We start from the raw sequence: 19,358 nt of genomic DNA, 5'->3' as shown, positions 1-19,358 counted from the left end.
CTTCTTGTCCAGTTCCATCACAGATAGCCTTTTATCTTCCAATCTTATGTATAAATCATTGGGTAACTCATCATCACTTCTATCAAAACTTTCTTGTAAATATCCAAATGTAGAATAATGCTTTCTTCAATTGTGTTTTTGTCAGAATCATTGAAAGAATTATACCATTTGCACACATTAGACAAATTTCCTTCCTCTATAATCTCATTCAATAGATCATCCAGTGTGGGGGTAACCAGTGTCTATTTCTTCTTTGGTGTAAGATTCTTCTACGGTTCCCTAACTACTTGCTGCTTCTTCCTTAGTGTTTTGGTTTTATTAGGAGTAGGAGAAGGTACCAGTGAGGTTTTCCTTTTCCTTTCCACTCTCTTAAACTCAACAGCCTTGCCACTATCAGTATCAAAAGATGTTACAACTAGTGAAACATGTGCTTCAAGTTGTAGTCCTTGAAGCTCACTTGCTGATATACCACTAATATTCATGAAATTTTCTTTCATTTCTTTGACCTTCTTGGAGGCATCTCTGATAAACTTTTCTCTTCTTTTTGTCCTCTTCTACATAGGTACATTACTCTCAATAGTTTTTGCATTACCAAAGAATTTTTCAGATGGCTCCCTTGGTGCATCAAGTAGAGCTTTAGCATATATCTCTAGAACAGGTATGTCTACCTCATAACCTATCTCAGTAACCCAAATAGTTCTAGGGCTTACTGCTTCCATCCAAGTTTTATCTCGCTTAATGACAAAATAGATTTCCTTGTCATACTTATCAATTATGCTTTGCGGTAGTCTCTCTCTTGCTCTCATCTTAGTTTGAAATATTTTGAAGTAGTTTGTAATGTTCTTATCATAGTTAGTGCCCATACCGATGAAAGCTTCTTGTACTTGTTTTTCTACCGAGATGTCATAACCAAAATCTTTGTGACCTATGTCGGGTATCTCTTTGGTAAAGTATAGCATTAGGCATACCAGTAGGTTTCAAAAATGGAAAGTACCTTTTCTTCTCTCCCTTAATCTTCTTCAAATTTTCAATTAATTCATCTTTAAGCCATTCACAAACATCTATCTTATCATTATTGCTCACCATCTCATATGCATTGTGAATACAAAGGCTAGAAATAGAATTCAGTCTATTTGCATGAGTTGCTTTGTATCCTAGTACCATAATCACATATCTCACATTTATATCCTTAACATCACTCACTCTAAGTGACCTACTATCATATGTGGCTCTGATTAACTCCATAATTCCCTTGTTAGGTATTTTCTTGGTTTTATCAAGCCTACTATTGGTTGAAGGTAAACCAGTAATTGCCTTAATTGCTTCCCTGGTTATCTTGCAAACTGACTCTAACCACATGAACTCTTTATGGACTCTGCTCAATACAAGTCTTACAACTTCCTTTGGAAATTTGGAAATGTTCAAAATCTTTACAAAACCTAAGGCTTCCACAATCTTATGTTCCGGTTTAATCACACCATTTCCATTGGTAATAACCTCATTAAATATTTTCTTCAAATCCTCAGTCCCTATGTTTTCTATGTTACAATGTATGTAGATTCTAGCATCTTTTGCAAATTCTACACCCTTCAAAATTTCCAAAAAAGCTCCGAAAGAATCATCATGCTTGCAATCTTGGGGATGATCTTAAATATGGGTCTAGCGCATTTGACATTTTCCACAATGGTAGGGTTCGAAATAAACTCAGGAACAGAAGATGAGGATGCTATTTCGAAAGATAAATACCTCTTAACCAAAATTCTGAATGCCTAAAAATCACTTTGCAGGTTCGCCTCAAGATGCCCTTGCTTAGTTTCACGCTCTCTGAATATTTGAAGGCTTGGTGAGTCAAAATGAGGGTTTTTCGGTGCTTTATAGCCAAAAAGGTTCTTTAAAACTGCATTAAATGCTCTTTGGTTAAGTTAAAACTTAACACATTTGTCGGTAAAGAAGAAATCTATCTTCTCACCATCAACCGAGGGTAGAATGCATGATTTTCAACTTGCTACAATACCCCCTAAGGATTATACCTTAGTTAGATGAAGAATCTCCTGTCGGTGGAGGATTACTCTGTTCTACCAGTGCAGAGATAGTTTCATCAGTTCTTTGATCACTCTTCTTAATCCATTATTTTGAAAATTCTTGCTTTACTTCTTCTACCTTTTCTTTTCCCTTCAAACTCAATCCTTTGTTGTTCGCTGGTGTATTCTTGCTTCTACAAAATTTTGCAATATGACCAATCTTGTTACATGCAAAACAAGTTACATTATTCCTCTGAATAGCTTTACCATATCCTTGGCCTTCCACAAACATAGAATTTCACATTCATTCTATAATTTTCTAAATTATGACAAACTTTGCTGCATTTGGAACATTGACCGGTGGGTGAGTTTGTATTTTGATTATTTCTAAATCTACACTGATTTTCTCTGTGACAATATTTGTTGCAATTAAAACATTTCCCATTAAATATATAAGCATTAGGTTGTCTTACCGGTTTGTTCTAATCTTGATTATTTGCAGTACCAGAACTTTCTCCATGTTCAAATCCAAGTCCATTTGTATCTCCATTAGGTTTCTGTCTTTTAAGCATGTCATGAAGTTTTTCTTAACTTTTCTTGAATTTGTCTTTGTGTTCATTTGTAGTAACCAACTCATTTTCCAAATTTCCAACTTGTCTCACAAGCTCATCTTTATCATGTTGCATGTGAATCAAATTTATCTTTAGCATATCATTTTCATGACCAAGTCTCAAATTTTCATTTCCAACATCATTAAGTCTCCTAGCCAAGTCTTCTTCATTCTTCTTTCTGTCTTCAATATCCTTACATAACCTCATAGTCATATCTTTCATTTCATTCTTCATATTACTATTTTCTTGTCTCAACTTATTTGCAATGTCTCTAAGAGTTTCTTTTTCATCATCATCATTCTGCACCTTCTCATGAAGTTCTTTTCTTTTATTTTGTGCTATAACAAAGTTCGCCTGAAGTCCTTTAATGAATTCCTGTGCAGTCCTCAGATTATCCTCAAGTTCGATATTCTTCAATTTTTCTACATCAAAATCTTCAAGAGCTCCTTCCAACTATTTTCTTAAGTTCTCCATTTGTACCAGTGTCAGAATCTCCCTCAAGCTGTTAGGCTTTTGCAAATAGAGGACCAGGCTCTAATACCAATTGTTAGATTCAATGACAATCCCAAAGACACTGAGAGAGGGGGGTGAATCAGTGTCTAACTGGTTAGCAGAATATTTAAACTTATTGATAACTTTGCAACCCAAAACAGTGTATCGGTAAATAAGAATTATTGTAGTAAACACAAATAATAGAGACAGCATAGAAACACACCATAACACAAGATATTTTAACGAGGAAACCCGGTGTGGGAAAAACCTTGGTGGGATTTGTGACCCATAATATTTACTTACTGGCCAATGAACAAATACTAATTACAATAAGGGCCTACACATGTAGGGAGGCCAATAGCCTAGATCTCACTACTCAATGAAGAGTCAGACTGACTACAAAATGAATAATTAAATCCAATACAATGTACTACTCAAAAAAACATCTCTAATGCTAGGTTCAGTACTAGTTTAAGCTCAATTAGATACCTTATCCAAAAACCTTTGTTGCCTCTAAACAATTATTTTCTACCATACATATCATATTCTTCCTCTCAAAATGACATACATATCATATCCTTCCTCTCAAAATGACATATAAGATCTCATACATATACATATCTTTTATAATATACCATGTTAGCTTACAAAAGTTAATTATATTACAATAAACAAAATTTCATCCCCATGTCGGCTGGAGTGTCAATATTCTTTGTTGTCGATGTATTCAAAATGTCGGTGTAAGTGCCTATTGGTGCCGATGTCTGCTAGCATATAATATATGTGATGTCAGGCATGTAGAACTCTATTGCCGGTGGGTTGCTAGTTGGTTTCCATCAATGACAACATCAACTATTCTCATAAGAGTGTAGAATGCCAACAGGATGTGAGTGTGTTCAATAGATCTTTGAGTGTGAGGTAATTGAAACTAGTAGTCAGATCATTGAGTTGAGGTAGTTCACCAGAGAAAAGGAGGAGATTCCTCCTAGAAGAATGAACCCTCAGAGGGTAGAGTAGATGATGGAGGATTTGAAGGATGAGATGAGGAAAGTGATCCAGAATGCATTGGTTAGTTTGCAGAGGAATCCAAAGTCTGAGGATGGACATGAAGAAGCTACATAAGAGCTTGAGGTGGAAGAGGTTGAAGGACCAAAAGATAGAAGAGAGGAAAAATTGCTGAGAGCAGTGGCACAAGCAAGTAAAGCTCATAAAGTGGAGGTTTAAAACTTTTCTAGGATGTTGAATCTAGAGGATCTAATTGATTGGATATGAGAGCTATAGGATTACTTTGAGTTTGAGGATGTCAAGGACCTGCAAAGAGTCTGATTGGCACATACTAAGTTGAAAGGGCATGTTGCCTTATGGTGGAAATAATTGTAGAGAGACAGAGTCGAGAATGGTGAAATGAAGATCACCCAGTGTAGATAGATGGTTGCAATATTCAAGGCCAAGTTCATATCGGGAGACTATGAGTTGGAATTGTTTAAGAAGTTGCAGAACCTGAAGTAGAGAAACATGAGTGTGAAAGAGCATATGGAGGAATTCTACAAGGTGATGATCAGATCTAGACATAGAGAGATGGATAGAGAAAAGGTGGCAAGGTACATAAATGGACTTGCATTTAACATTCAGGATGAGATGAGTATGTTGAGGGTTTCCATAGTTGAAGAAGCTTACTAGTATGTTGTGAAGGCTGAGGAGAAGGTGAGAAGAAGACAACAAAATAACCTTAGAGAGAAGGAGAGATTCAAGGGGCGGATGAGTATAGAGAAGTAGAATATTGAAGAAGAATCAAAACCTAAGTGGAGTAAAGAATCAGATTAGAAAACATAAAGGAAAGGTAGTGACAGTAGCAGCAGAGAATTTCCTAGAAAATGTTTCAAGTGTGGATAAACTGAACATAAATTTTATGAATGTAACCAGGGAATAGCAAGAATTTATGTAGAAAATGAGGAACCAAAAGGTGGAGATATCAGAACTGACTGTGTACTGGAGCAAGGAGAATCCCTTATGTTTAGAAGAGTCATGATGGAGCAGAGCAATGAAGATACCAAACCTACTCAAAGAAGGAGTATTTTCCAAATTGTGTGAGAATCAAGTGGTAAGTGTTGCATGGTTATTGTGGATAGTGGAAGTACTGATAATTTAGTATCTAAGGAGATGGTAGTGAAGCTTAGATTGAAGAGGCTTGAACATCCTTATCCTTACAAAGTAATTTTGTTATAAGATGATTAGAGGTTGGAGGTAAAAGAGTAGTGTTTGGTGAGTTTTAATATTGGACCTTTTAGGGATGAGGTCTTGTGTGATTTTGTATCTATGAATGCTTGTCATGTCTTGTTGGGAAAACCTTTGCAGTTTGATAGAGGAGCTATTTATGACTGTCAAAGAAATCTAATTACTATTGAGAAGGATGGGAAGAAGTTCACATTGGCTTCTTTGAAGGAGAAAGAAAAGGAGGTGAAGAATTTGAGTCTTGAGAAAATTTGCAGTACTGAGAAACCAATTGTACAGGTTATAGCAAAAAGTGGCATGAATTTGCATAATGATTTGATAGATAAGTCTGATAGATAGATGGAACTAGATGGTAGTAGGGTTGTGATAGTGAACCGAATGATGTCTTATGGTAGAAATAAGTTAGAGTTATAGCAGAAAGAGAGTAGTAAGCAGAGATAGTGTGAAAGTTTGAAGCAATGGAAGAGAAATAAATAGGGTGGTCAGGGGTTAGAGAATTTCGTTGAGGTTCTGAAGGAGATAAGGAAGAGGTTTGCAGATAAGGAAGATGTTTGGATCAGAAGTGAGCATGTGATCTATAACCTGAATCCTTTTTGATGTTCATGAGTTGAATCTCATGGAACATCTCTTTCTACCTGGGGTGTCTGTTGCAGAAGCATCCCTGGTCTATGAGCAATCTTGCATCAACCAAAAAATATTTCTTTTTAGTTTAGTTCTTGTTCAGTTTTATGTGCAGTTTCTTTGTTCCTACCAGTATGTTCCAGTGGTGGCTTGCTTTTCATTGCAGATCAGATTTTTAGTTTTTAGGCTTTTTTATGTGCTTAATTCCAAATTCTCAATCTATTTTGATTCTTTTTCAGCAAGATATTGCTTCCGATTTGACTATTTCTTGGTTTTGGAACAGTTTTGGGCTTATCACTTGGTTTTCTTCTTTTCTGGAGCAGTTTCTTGGCATGTGGATCTATTTTGGGTCTTGCTTAACGTTCCTAAGTCCTTGGCTGACCTTCTTGTTGGAATACAATGAATCCAAAAACACTGAGAGGGGGGGGTGAATCAATGTTCTTCCAGTAATGCAAGATTTTAACCTTTTATAACATACACATATAAACTGATAAATGAAGAAACATATAACATGAAGTAAACAAACCAACCACATGAATGAACAACATAACACACTGAATTTATACATGGAAAACCTCAATGAGGAAAACCATGGTGGGATTTGTGACCCACAATATCAACTCACTGGCCATATGAAAGATATTACATAGCATAAGGGGCTGCACATGCAGAAAGGAACACTGCCTAGAGCACACTACTCAACACAAAAGAGTCTCACTGACTACAAGCTTTCACTGAGATAAAACAGTAATGGTGAACTCACAAAATGCATCTGCAATGCCAAAAAGAGTTCTGGTTATAGCTCTATTCTGTATCGGTTCATAAACCTTGAACCCTTCTACTAGTATCTTTTTTCCTCCAAGAGTTCTTTACAAACCATCTACTGATCATAGCATGATATTACTTTCACATACAAATGATCTACATACATATCCTTCACATTACCTTATTCTACTACCTTGTCATGTATCAAAATGACCTAACAGACTAACTTATATACCTTTACAAACAATATGCCTTATGTCAGCTTACAATACAAAAGATATTCAATGTCGACCCTATACAATAATTACAAAATGATTTTACAAATAAAACCTTTCGGATCCCAGACTGATGTTGACTTTACTGAAGTGCTGGATGTTGGTGCGGGTGTCGATGATGACCTTGATTACTCCAATGCTGGTATTTGTCGGTATATGCCTCCAAATGTTGGTATCTGCTGGTATATGCCTTCTAGAGAATCTTGTTGCCATCAATGACAACATATGAATACAATGAGTGTCATTTGCCAAAAATCTCCCCATTTGGCATTGATGGGAACACTCATGTAAAAAATGGATTCCCTGTCGATTCAACTGAAATATGAAACATGCTCCCCCTGAGCTGATTGACTATGTCTACAATATACTCTGTCTGATAAACTCCCCCTAGGATTATACATATACATATGTTTCACATACATACACTCCCCCTTTGGCATCAATGCCAAAGACTGGTGAAAGAATTGAAAGAATTGTTACAGATTACTTTACCGGAGCTTGACCAATCTGAATATTTCCGAATAAGCTTTCTCTAGGAACTGTATATAGGTATCGCAGTCGGTTTTGAATGTTTTAGATATGGATACAAGTCCACTGAGTAAATGTACAAGTGTTTCTTTCTTAGTGATTTCTATCGGTGTGGGATTCGCAAGCATATCCATACATTTTGTCTTATGTACACCAAGTGAATCCAATCTTGGACTCACCAAACCTTTGAGACTCCTTGCTCTTTGAATGATATTGTCTCTTTCCTTTTCAAAAGAAAAAACTTGGTTCTCCAAAGTCAAAATTTGTCCATCATTAGAAGTTGTAAGTAAAGTTAGTCCATCAAAATAATTATCAATATTAGCAAACTGTTCATGTAACTCCTTTGTCCTCTTATCTACATGTGTTGTAAGAATTTCTATATTACAACAGACCTTGTAGATGTTTGTACACTATTTCAAAGAATTTTCATTAAGTCTAAGTTTCTCTCCAACCTTCCTCTTCTTTGTCTCAATAATTTGGTCAAAAGTGGCTTTCTTGGCCAGAGTAAATCTTTCAAGTGCTTTCTTGTCAGAAATCTACTGCAATGATTGAAATTTTTTAGATATGTGCTTTGTCAATGCCTTAAGCTTGTTGGAAGGGCTTGCTTCATTTTCAATCATACAATCAAGAATCAATCTATAAAAAACTATTATTAATTTATCTATTATTCCTTTTTCTGCAAATCCTTCCTTCATTACCTCTATGGGACTCATCTTTGTGATTGGTTTCTTCTCAACTTGAGAAGCATCAATTGCCAAAAGTTTTGCTAGGGAATCAATTGTCAGTTCAGTCTCCTTTTCCTTTTCTTCCTTATCCTCTCTCAATGTATCTCTTTTCTCATCCTCTTCTTGTTGAAACCAATTTTAACCTCGAGAGCCTTCTCCTCTGCAGTGCCAAAGTGTTCAGCCTTATCATCCAAAGGAGCATCAATCAACATTTAAGCATATAGATCCAAGATGTTGTCATCAAATTCATACCCCAATTCAGTTACCCATATAGTTCTAGGTTCCACTGCTTCCATCAGTGTCTCATCTATTTTTACTACAAAGCAAATATTAGTGGAGTATTTCTCAACAATGTGTTTGGAGATTCTTTCCCTCAGTCTCATGTTCTCTTGAAAATTTTTAAAGTAGCCCCAAATCTTCTCATCCCTATTACTACCAAGACCCATGATTGCATCTTTGAACTGCATACCTACCGGTATGTCATGAGCCCAATGTTTCTTTCCCAAACCCAATAGCTCATTCATGAAGTATAAAATTAGGAAGATAATAAGATTTCCAAATTAGAAGGTTCCTTTCTTAACACCTTTGATCTTGCCAAGATTTAACATCAATTCACTCCTTAACCATTCACACAAGTCATACTTTTCATTATTCTTTATCATTTGATATGCAACATGGATACAGAAACTGGCAACAAAGTTCAATTGACTTGATTGAGTTACAATGTAGCCAATGATCATGCTTGAAAATTTCACATCTGTGGCTTTAATGGTGTTAACCCTCATCGATCTTCCATCATGGGTTGCACTAATGAGATTTTCAACCGCAGTGTTGGAGATCTTGTTTCCTAGTTCTTGTCCAACTTTGGGTAAGTCGGTGACCACCTGAATTGATTCTTTGGTGATCATGTGGGGCCGATCCAGCTAGATGAATTCATTATGGACCCTGCTTAGGACATATCTAATCACTTCATCCTTGAATTCTGGTATATATAAGATTTTGGTTAACCCTAGGTCTTTAATGATTTGATATTCCAGCTTGATTGTTCTAGAGCTGCCTAGTATCACAGATTGATACATTCCCTTGATTTCCTCAATGCCTAAATCCTCTAAGTTGGAGTGAATATAGGCCCTGAATCTACCACATAAACCACGCCATTGAGAACCCTCTGAAATGAGCCAGTAGAGTCTTCCTTCATAGCATTTTGGGGAAATTCCTTGAAAACATGTCTAAGCCTATCCTTAACCTGAACAACAGTGGGATTCACGATGAAAGTAGGAACATATGATTATCTAGATGCCATTTCAAAGAAATACCTAGATAACAGTCGTCAATTGAAAGATCCTGATTACTTCTCAGATAACTGCTGGAAATTATTTGGAATGCCTTTGCTCGCTCTTGATCGCCTATGATTTTCCTTTGCTTTGCTTTGGTTTTCTCAAGTGTTGGGTGAGTGAAAAGAGTCCATTTTCCCTTTTTATTAGCGAGTAAACCTTAATTCATCACTATCATAAATGCTTAGCGATGTGCCCTACCGGATGCCGATTTCACAATTTTATTTTGGATAAACCTCCATCAATGATCAATACCACTCTCTAGATCTCTTTCCATATCTCCTCTGGGGAATATGCAAGATTTTCAATGAATTTTCCAACCCCTAAGGTGTATGCCTCAGTTGCCAGTTGAATTTCATGTTGGTGTAGGAATGCTTTGTTTTACCGGTGGAGTTACAGGTACAGTTACCAGTGCAGTTGCATCTCCACTTGGTTCTTCAGATTTTCTAACCCATCTCTTGGTGTGATCTTGTTGTATTTCATCTACCTTCTTCTTTCCTTTCTCATTTGCTTTATCATTGCTAACCAGTATATTTTTCTTCTGCAGTACTTAGCAATATGACCTATTTTGTTGCATGCATAACATGTAACATTGTTCTTTTGAATTGCTTTGACATATCTGGTGTCATTCCTTGACCTACATTGATTAGCCAAATGTCCAAACTTTCCACATGCATGACATTTAACATTCATTCTGCAATCTTCTGACTTATGACCATATTTCTTGCAATTTGTACATTGACCGGGAATTGAATTGTAGTTTTGATTTTCTCTATTTCTACATTGTCTAGCCATATGCGCAATTTTATTACAAACAAAGCATCTACCATTGAATTTGTAAGAATTAGATTTCCTTACCGGTTTCCTTTGGTCTGATGAGTTATGCATACTATTTGTTTGATCTTCATTTGCAGTACCGGAGCATTCACCTTGTACAAATCCAAGTCCTCTAGAATCTTCACTCTGCCTTTGCCTCTTCAATAAATCATCCAACTATGCAGCACTAATCCTGATTTTTTCTTTATACTCACTTGCAGTAGTTAGAACATCTCTCAAAGTCATTATTTGTTTTTCAAGCTCTTGTTCATTATTATGGGATTGTACCAAATCAGTTCTCAACAGATTATTCACATGAGTCAATCTGCCACATTCTTCAAAAATAAATTTCAGAGATATAGCAAGATTTTCTTCCTTCTTTTTGTCCTCAATATATTTTGACATCCTCATAGTTAGGTATTGTATTTCATTCTTCATGAGCATGTTTTCTTGACTGAGTTTTTGACATTGTTCCTTAAGTGCATTTTTCTCTTCATCATCCTGGTTTTGCAAAAGTTCCTTTCTCTTAGCTTGAGCAGATGATAACATTTCTTTGAGAACAAGAATGAATTCATTAGTAGAATTCAATTCATCTTGCAGTTTTAAGTTCTTCATCCTTTTAGCATCATAATCCTCAAGTGCTATCTCAAGTCGCTTCTCCATAGCCATGTTCAATGATTCTGGTTTCAGGATCTTCCTCATGCTATTAAACTTCCTCTAAGGTACGAAGCTTTGATACCAATTGTTGGAATACAATGAATCCAATAACATTGAGTGTTAGATTCAATGATAGTCCCACATACACTAAGACGGGGGAGTGAATCAATGTCTGACTGGTTAATTGAACATATAAACTTATTTATAACTTTTCCACCAAAAATAGTGTACCGATAAACAATAATTAAGGCAGTAAACAGAAATAATAGAGACAACATAGAAACACACCATAACACAAGATATTTAATGAGGAAACCCAGTGTGGGAAAACCTTGATGGAATTTGTGACCCACAATATTTACTCATTGTCCAATGAATAAATACTACTTACAATAGGGGCCTGCACATGCAAGGAGGCCAACAACCTAGAGCTCACTGCTCAATGAAGAGTCTCACTAACTACAAAATGGATTATTAAATTCAATACAATGTACTTCCGAAAACAACATCTCTAATGCTAGGTTCAGTACTGGTTTAAGCTCGGATTGATACCTTAACCAAAAACCTTCACTGCCACTAAACAATTATCTTCTACCATACATATCATCTACATCTACTTCATCAAAATGACTTAAGAGATCTCATACATATATGAGTATTTACAATATACCATGTCGGCTTACAAAAGATAACTTTATTTAAAAAACAATTCACATAAACAAAACTTGTCACATGTAGGCCTGAGTGCCAACATGCTTTGTTGCCGATGTAGTCTGAATGCTGGTGTAAGCGCCTGTCGGTGCCGGTGTCTATTGGTGCATGTAGAAACCTATTGTCGGTTGGTTGCCATTTGGTTTCCATCAATGACAACATCAACTATTCTCATATGAGTGTAGAATGCCAACAATCTCCCCCTTTGGCATTGATGGCAACACTCATGAGAAAAATCCAAAACTGAAATCCAAAAAGATGTGCTCCCCCTAAGCAAGTGATCTCCTCTATACATGCATTTTTCTCTCCACTACTCCCCCTTTTACATCGATGACAAAGGATGTCATAAATAATCAAAAGAGTACAAAAATGCTACCTCAAGGTCTATTACCGGTTGGTTACTATCTGAAAGATGTCTATCAGAACTAAATTCAAACTCTGCATAAACTTCTTCCTGTTAGTTAGAGTTGCCTTAGTCTGCTGGATCATACTGGTGAGATAGTGCATTTGATGCTCTGGTGATCATTCTCTGGGAATTGTTGCCTTAGTAAGTTCATCTCTCTGAGTAATCAGACTATCTAACCTCAGACCAAGTTTATTCTTTAGTTCCCGGGCCTTCAGCCTTATTCTTGCCTTCTCTTTTTCAACTTTCTCGAACTTCTCCTCAAAAACTGCCATTTCCTACTAAAAAATTGATGTAAGTTCAGATGAACCTATCATATTGTCCACTATGTCATCAATCTCTTTTTTTTTCTTCTTGATCTCCACATCTATATCCTGTGTCAAACAGTGAGGTTTACATGTTTCTCTATACAACTCCTTATACTCTAAAATTGTAGAATTGAGTACCGGTAAAAGTGTGTCCAAGTGATCGGTACAATTCTTTATACTTTTCTCAAATAATGTATTTTTCTCTTTTTCAACTCTCTCCTTAATGGTATCCTCATTCACTTTTTCTAGAGTTATGACATTATCAGCAATGAACTCGGAAAATGTGTCCAATTTACCTAAAGAATCATTAATGTGATGTATCTGACAATTAGGTGCAATAATCTTCAAGATAGGTAAAGTGTTATCAATTGCCTTAAATTCTAAGGCATTGCAATCAGTTATCCTCTTAATAGAATCCAATAGAACATCAGTTATTTTAGTTAGTCTGAATTCTCTTGCTAATGTGCTAGAATCTCCAACTACCTTTATTATTTGTTCCTTATTGCCAAAAATCTGTTTCTTTTTACTTACATTTTCTTTCGGTGGATTTGTCTATGTATGTACCTTTTCCTTTGATGGTTTCTCAGTTTGATTAAGTACCTCTACAACTGCCAGTTTCCCAGACTCAACATGAACCTCTACCTTAGATTGTTTCTCAGTCTGTACAACTATCAGTTTCTCTGATTTCGGTTGCCCTGTGTTAGTTGTCTTATCCTCTGTAGGTTTCTCAGTCTCCATTTGCTTAGCTTGTACCGGTATCCCAGTTTCCTAAGAGTCAAAAGTGTGTGTTGGTATCTTAGAGATCTTGTTGTCCTTAACCTTATCCTTTGCAGTCTCTTTGTCCACAACAATGGTTATATCCTGTGTATCCACATTCATGGTAAAAGGTATTTTTGACTCCGGTAGTATCATCATGAGTTATACCTTCAGTAGCCATAACCAATGGATTTTCTGTGTGTACCGATGATGTTGAATTTAATGGAGGTGTGTTCTGATCTGGTGGAGGGATGCTATCTATTACTTTTATAGCAGGTACACCACCTACTTTACCTTTTCCCTTATCTTTTTGATATACCTTGAATGTCTTGTCCACTTTCGGTCTGTTTCTTTCCTCTTGCTTTTCCTTCTCAATAAAGAATATGTCCCATTTATCTATAGTCTCATCAACAATTTCCTCAACCCTTCTAGCCATCAGGCTTACTTGTCGGTGTCCACTAACAAATACAGACCAGTTAGCTTCAGATATAAGCTCATCTATCTCTTCCTTAGAGTTTATTGGATGTATCGCCAGAAGTGCTTCAAATTTCAACTTCTTATCTAGTTCCATCATAGATAGCCTTTTAGCTTCCAATCTCATGTATAAATCATTAGGTAAGTAATCAATTAATTCTATCAAAACTTTCTTGTAAATATCCAAATGTAGAATAATGCTTTCTTCAATACTATTTTTGTCCAAATCCTTATAAGAATTATACAATTTGTTTACATTTACCCAGTTCAATAGATCATCCAGTGTAGGGGTAACTGGTGTTTGTTTCTTCTTGGGTGTAAGTTTCTTCCATGGTTCCCTAATTGCCTGCTTCTTTTTCCTTAGTGTCCTTGCCTTCTTAGGTGAAGGAGAGGGTACCGGTGAGGGTTTTCTCTTCCTTTTTTCAACTCTCTTAAACTCAGTAGCCTTGCCACTGTTAGTATTAGAGATGTTACAACCGCTGAAACATGTGCTTCCGGTTGCAGTCCTTCAAGCTCACTAGCTGATATACCACTTATATTCATGACATTTTCCTTGATTTCACTAACCTTCTTGGATCCATCTCTGATAAATGTTTCTCTTCTTTTTCTCCTCTTTTGTATAGATACATTACTCTCACTAGTTTCAGCACTACCAAAGAATATCTTAGATGGTTCCATAGGTGCATCAAGTAATGGTTTTGCATATGTCTCCAGAATAGGTAGGTCTACCTCATAACCCATCTCAGTAACCCAAATAGTTCTAGGGCTTACTACTTCCATCCAATTTTCGTCTCGCTTAATGATAAAGCGGATTTGTTAGTCATACTTATCAGCTATGCTCTGCAGTAATCTCTCTCTTGCTCTCATCTTAGTTTGAAATGTTTTGAATTAATTTGCATTGTTCATATTAGACTCAGTGCCCATACTGATGAAAAATTCCTTAATCTATTTGCCTACTGGGATGTCATAACCAAAATCCTTGTAACCTATGTCGGGTATCTCTTTGGTAAAGTATAGCATCAAGCATACTAGTAGGTTCCCAAAATGGAAAGTACCTTTCTTATCTCCCTTAATCTTCTTCAAATTGTCAATCAGTTTATCTTTAAGAAATTCACAAACATCAAACTTAACATTATTTTTCACCATCTCATATGCACTATGAATACAAAGACTAGAAACAAAATTCAGTCTATTTGCATGTGTTTCTTTATATCCAAGTATCATACTCACATATCTCACATTTATATCCTTAACATCATTGACTCTAAGTGATCTGCTATCGGATGAAGCTCCAGTTAAGCTTGTCACACTCTTGTTAGGTATTTTCTTGGTTTTATCAGGCCTACTAGCAGTTGAAGGTGAACCAGTAACTGCCTTAATTGATTCCTTGGTTATCTTGCAAATTGATTCTAACCATATGAACTCTCCATGGACTCTTCTTAGTACAAGTCATACAACTTCCTTTGGAAATTTGGGAATGCTCAGTATTTCTACAAAACCTAAGTCTTCCACAATCTTATGTTTAGGTTTAATTGCACCTTGTTCATTGGTAATAACCTCATTAAACATTTTCTTCAAATCCTCATATCCTAGGTCTTCTATGTTGCAATGTATGTAGATTCTAGGGTCTTCAACAAATGCTACACCCTTCAAAATTTTTGAAAAGGCTACGATAGAATAATCCTATTTTGCAATCTCGAGGATAATCTTAAACACGAGTCTAGGGCATTTGATGTTCTCAACAATGGTAGGGTTTGCAATAAACTCAAGAACAAAAGATGAGGTTTCCATTTCAAAAGATAAATACCTCTTAACCGAAATTCTCTGAATGCCTGAAAGTCACTTCACAGCTTCGCCTTACAATGCCCTTGCTTAGTTTTGCGCTCTTTGAATGTTTGAATGCTCAGTGAGTCAAAAATGAGGGATTTAGGGTGCTTTATAGCCAAAAAGTTCTTTAAAACTGGATGAAATTCTTGTCGGTTAAGTGAAACCTTAACACATCTGCCAGTAAAGAAGAAATGTATCTTCTCACCATCAATCGAGGGTACAATGCATGATTTTCAATTTGTTGCAATACCCCCTAAGGATTATTTCTTAGTTAGATGAAGATTCTCCTACCGGTGGAGGGTTACTCTGTTCTACCAGTGTAGAGATAGTTTCATCAATTCTATGATCACTCTTCTTAATCCATTGTTTTGAAAATTATTGCTTTACTTCATCTACCTTTTCTTTTCCCTTCACACTAGATCCTTTATTGTTTACCGGTGAAGTCTTGCTTCTACAATATTTTGCAATATGCCCAATCTTGTTACATGCATAACAAGTTACATTATTCCTCTGAATAGCCTTTCCATATCCTTGACCAGTTTGTGACCTGCATTGTTTAGATAAATGCCCAAATCTACCACAAACATTGCATTTCACGTTCATTTTGCAATTTTCTGAATTATGACCAACTTTGCTGCATTTGGAACATTGACCGATGGGTAAGTCTGTATTCTGTTTATTTCTAAATCTACACTAATTTTCTCTATGACCATATTTGTTGCAATTGAAACATTTCCCATTAAATTTATAAGCATTAGGTTGTCTTACCGGTTTGTTCTGATATTGATTATTTGCAGTACCAGAACTTTCTCCAATTTCAAATCCAAGTCCAATTGTATCTCCATCAGGTTTCTGTATTTTCAGTATGTCATCAAGTCTTTCTAAACTTTTCTTGAATTTGTCTTTGTGATCATTTATAGTGATCAACTCATTTTCTAGAATTCCAACTTGTCTTGCAAGCTCCTCCTTATCATGTTGCATGTGAATCAGATCTAGTTTTACCATATCATTCTCATGACAAAGTCTCAAATTTTCATTTCCTGCATCATTAAGTCTCCTAGCCAAGTCTTCTTCTTTCTTCTTTTTGTCTTCAATATCCTTACATAACCTCATAGTCATATCTTGTATTTCATTCCTCATATTACTATTTTCTTGTCTCAACTTATTTGAAATGTCTCTAAGAGTTTCCTTTTCATCATCATCATTTTGCATTTTCTCATGAAGTTATTTTTCTTATTTTGTGCTATAACTAGGTTCTCCTAAAGTCCTTTAATGAATTCCTTAGCAGTCCTCAGATCATCTTCAAGTTTGATATTCTTCAATTTTTCTACATCAAAATCTTCAAGAGCTCCTTCCATCTGTTTTCTCAAATTTTCCATATGTACCAGTTTCAGAATCTTCCTCAAGCTGTTAGGCTTTTGCAAATAGAGGACCAGGCTCTCCTACCAATTGTTAGTTTCAATGACATTCCCATAGACACTGAGAGGGGGGGGTGAATTAGTGTTTGACCAGTTAATTGAACATTTAAACTTATTTATAACTTTGCCACCAAAAATAGTGTACCAGTAAACAAGAATTAATGTAGTAAATAGAAATAATAGAGACAACATAGAAACACACCATAACACAAGATGTTTAACGAGGAAACCCGATATGGGAAAAACCTCAGTGGGATTTGTGACCCACAATATTTACTCACTGGCCAATGATTAAATACTACTTACAATAGGGGCTTGCACATGCAGGGAGGCCAACAACTTAGAGCTCACTGCTCAATGAAGAGTCTCACTAACTACAAAATGGATTATTAAATTCAATACAATGTACTACTCAAAACAACATCTCTAATGCCAAGTTCAGTACTGGTTTAAGCTCAGATTGATACATTAACCAGAAACCTTCCCTGCCACTAAACAATTATCTTCTACCATACAAATTGTCTACATCTACTTCATCAAAATGACTTAAGAGATCTCATACATATACAAGTCTTTACAATATAACATTTTCACTTACAAAAGATAATTATATTTACAAAACAATTCACATAAACAAAACTTGTCACATGTCGACTTGAGTGTCGATATGCTTTGTTGCCAATGTAAGAACCTGTCGGTGCCGGTGTTTGCCGGTGCATGTAGAAACCTATTGCCGGTTGGTTGCCAGTTGGTTTCCATCAATGATAACATCAACTATTCTCATATGAGTGTAGAATGCCAACATGAGAGGGGGGCTGAATCAGTGTTATGCTGGTAATGCAAGATTCTAACATTTTATAACAATTTTATAACATACACATATAAACTGGTAAATGGAGAAACATTTTAGATGAAGTAAATAAACCAACCACATGAATGAACACCATAACACACTGAATTTATATGTGGAAAATCTTAGAGGAAAAACCATGGTGGGATTTGTGACCCACAATATCAATTCACTGGCCATATGAAAGATATTACATAGCATGGGGGCCTGCACATGCAAGAAGGCACACTACTCAAAATAAAAGAGTCTCACTAACTACAAGCTTCTACTAATATAAAACAGTAATGGTGAACTCACAAAATGCATCTGCAATGCCAAAAAGAGTTATGGTTATAGCTTTGTTATGTACCGGTTCATAAACCCTGAACCCTTCTACCGCTATCTCCTTTCATCCAAGAATTCTTTATCAACCATATACTGATCATAGCATAATATTAATTTCACATACAAATGATCTACATACATATCCTTTGCATTACCTTATTCTACTACCCTGTGATGTATCAAAATGGCCTAACAGACTGACTTATATACCCTTTACAAACAATATGCTTTATGTCAGCTTACAATAAAAAAGATATTCAATGTCGGTCCTATACAATAATTACAAAATGATTTTACAAATAAAACCTTTTGGATCTGAGACTGATGTCGGCTTTACTGAAGTGTTGGATGTTGGTGCCAGTGTCGGTGGCAATTATGACCCCGATTACTCCAATACCGGTATCTGCTAATATATGCCTCCAAATGTCGGTATCTGTCGGTATATGCCTTCTAGAGAATCTTGTTTCCATCAATGACAACATATGAATCAAATGAGTGTCAATTGCCAACACTTCCTATTGATCCATACTTCTTGGTGGTTCTTTTCCAGAGGCTTTCCTTTCTTTCTTGGGGCTAACCTATCTACACATTTTATTTTCTTGTATTTGTAGATGTAATCTTTTGTGGTCGACCCAGATATTATCTAGAGGGTATATATATGGTATTATGTAATCATTTGTAGGGCATAGATCATAATGAGGATTTAGATTCATGATTAGAGATCTAGATGACTCAGAGAGTTCTAGATAGATTGTATCTGGCATGTTATCCTGCACGTAACCAGTTGATTACTGAATATTCTATGATGAGTGTATGATGATAATCGATTGGTTACCGAAGGTTCTAAGACAATAATATGATCTATTTTTGTGATCTTTCAATGTTTTATTGTTTCTTCTGTTGTGTTACTCTTGTTGCATGAGCCAGTCAGTTCTCTTTGAGGATTCACCGATTATGGCTGCACCATATATATATATATATATAACTATTAGTTTAATAATGAAGGCTAATATTGAAAAAGGTTTTATAGATGAATGAGAATTTTGTGAAGGTTTTTTAATAGTGTTTTTTGAACTCTAAATTTAATAATAGTGGACATTTTAATAATAGTATTACAATATTTAGAATTAAAATAAATTTAACCAACATTTCATATCTAGATGACATCCAAACTTATGAATAATAGTGACTATCTCTTAACTATTTAGAT

The sequence above is a fragment of the Cryptomeria japonica genome, chromosome 7 (genome assembly GCF_030272615.1).
Source record: "Cryptomeria japonica chromosome 7, Sugi_1.0, whole genome shotgun sequence".
In the NCBI taxonomy this organism is placed as follows: domain Eukaryota; kingdom Viridiplantae; phylum Streptophyta; class Pinopsida; order Cupressales; family Cupressaceae; genus Cryptomeria; species Cryptomeria japonica.
Note: the sequence above shows the minus strand (reverse complement) of the source record.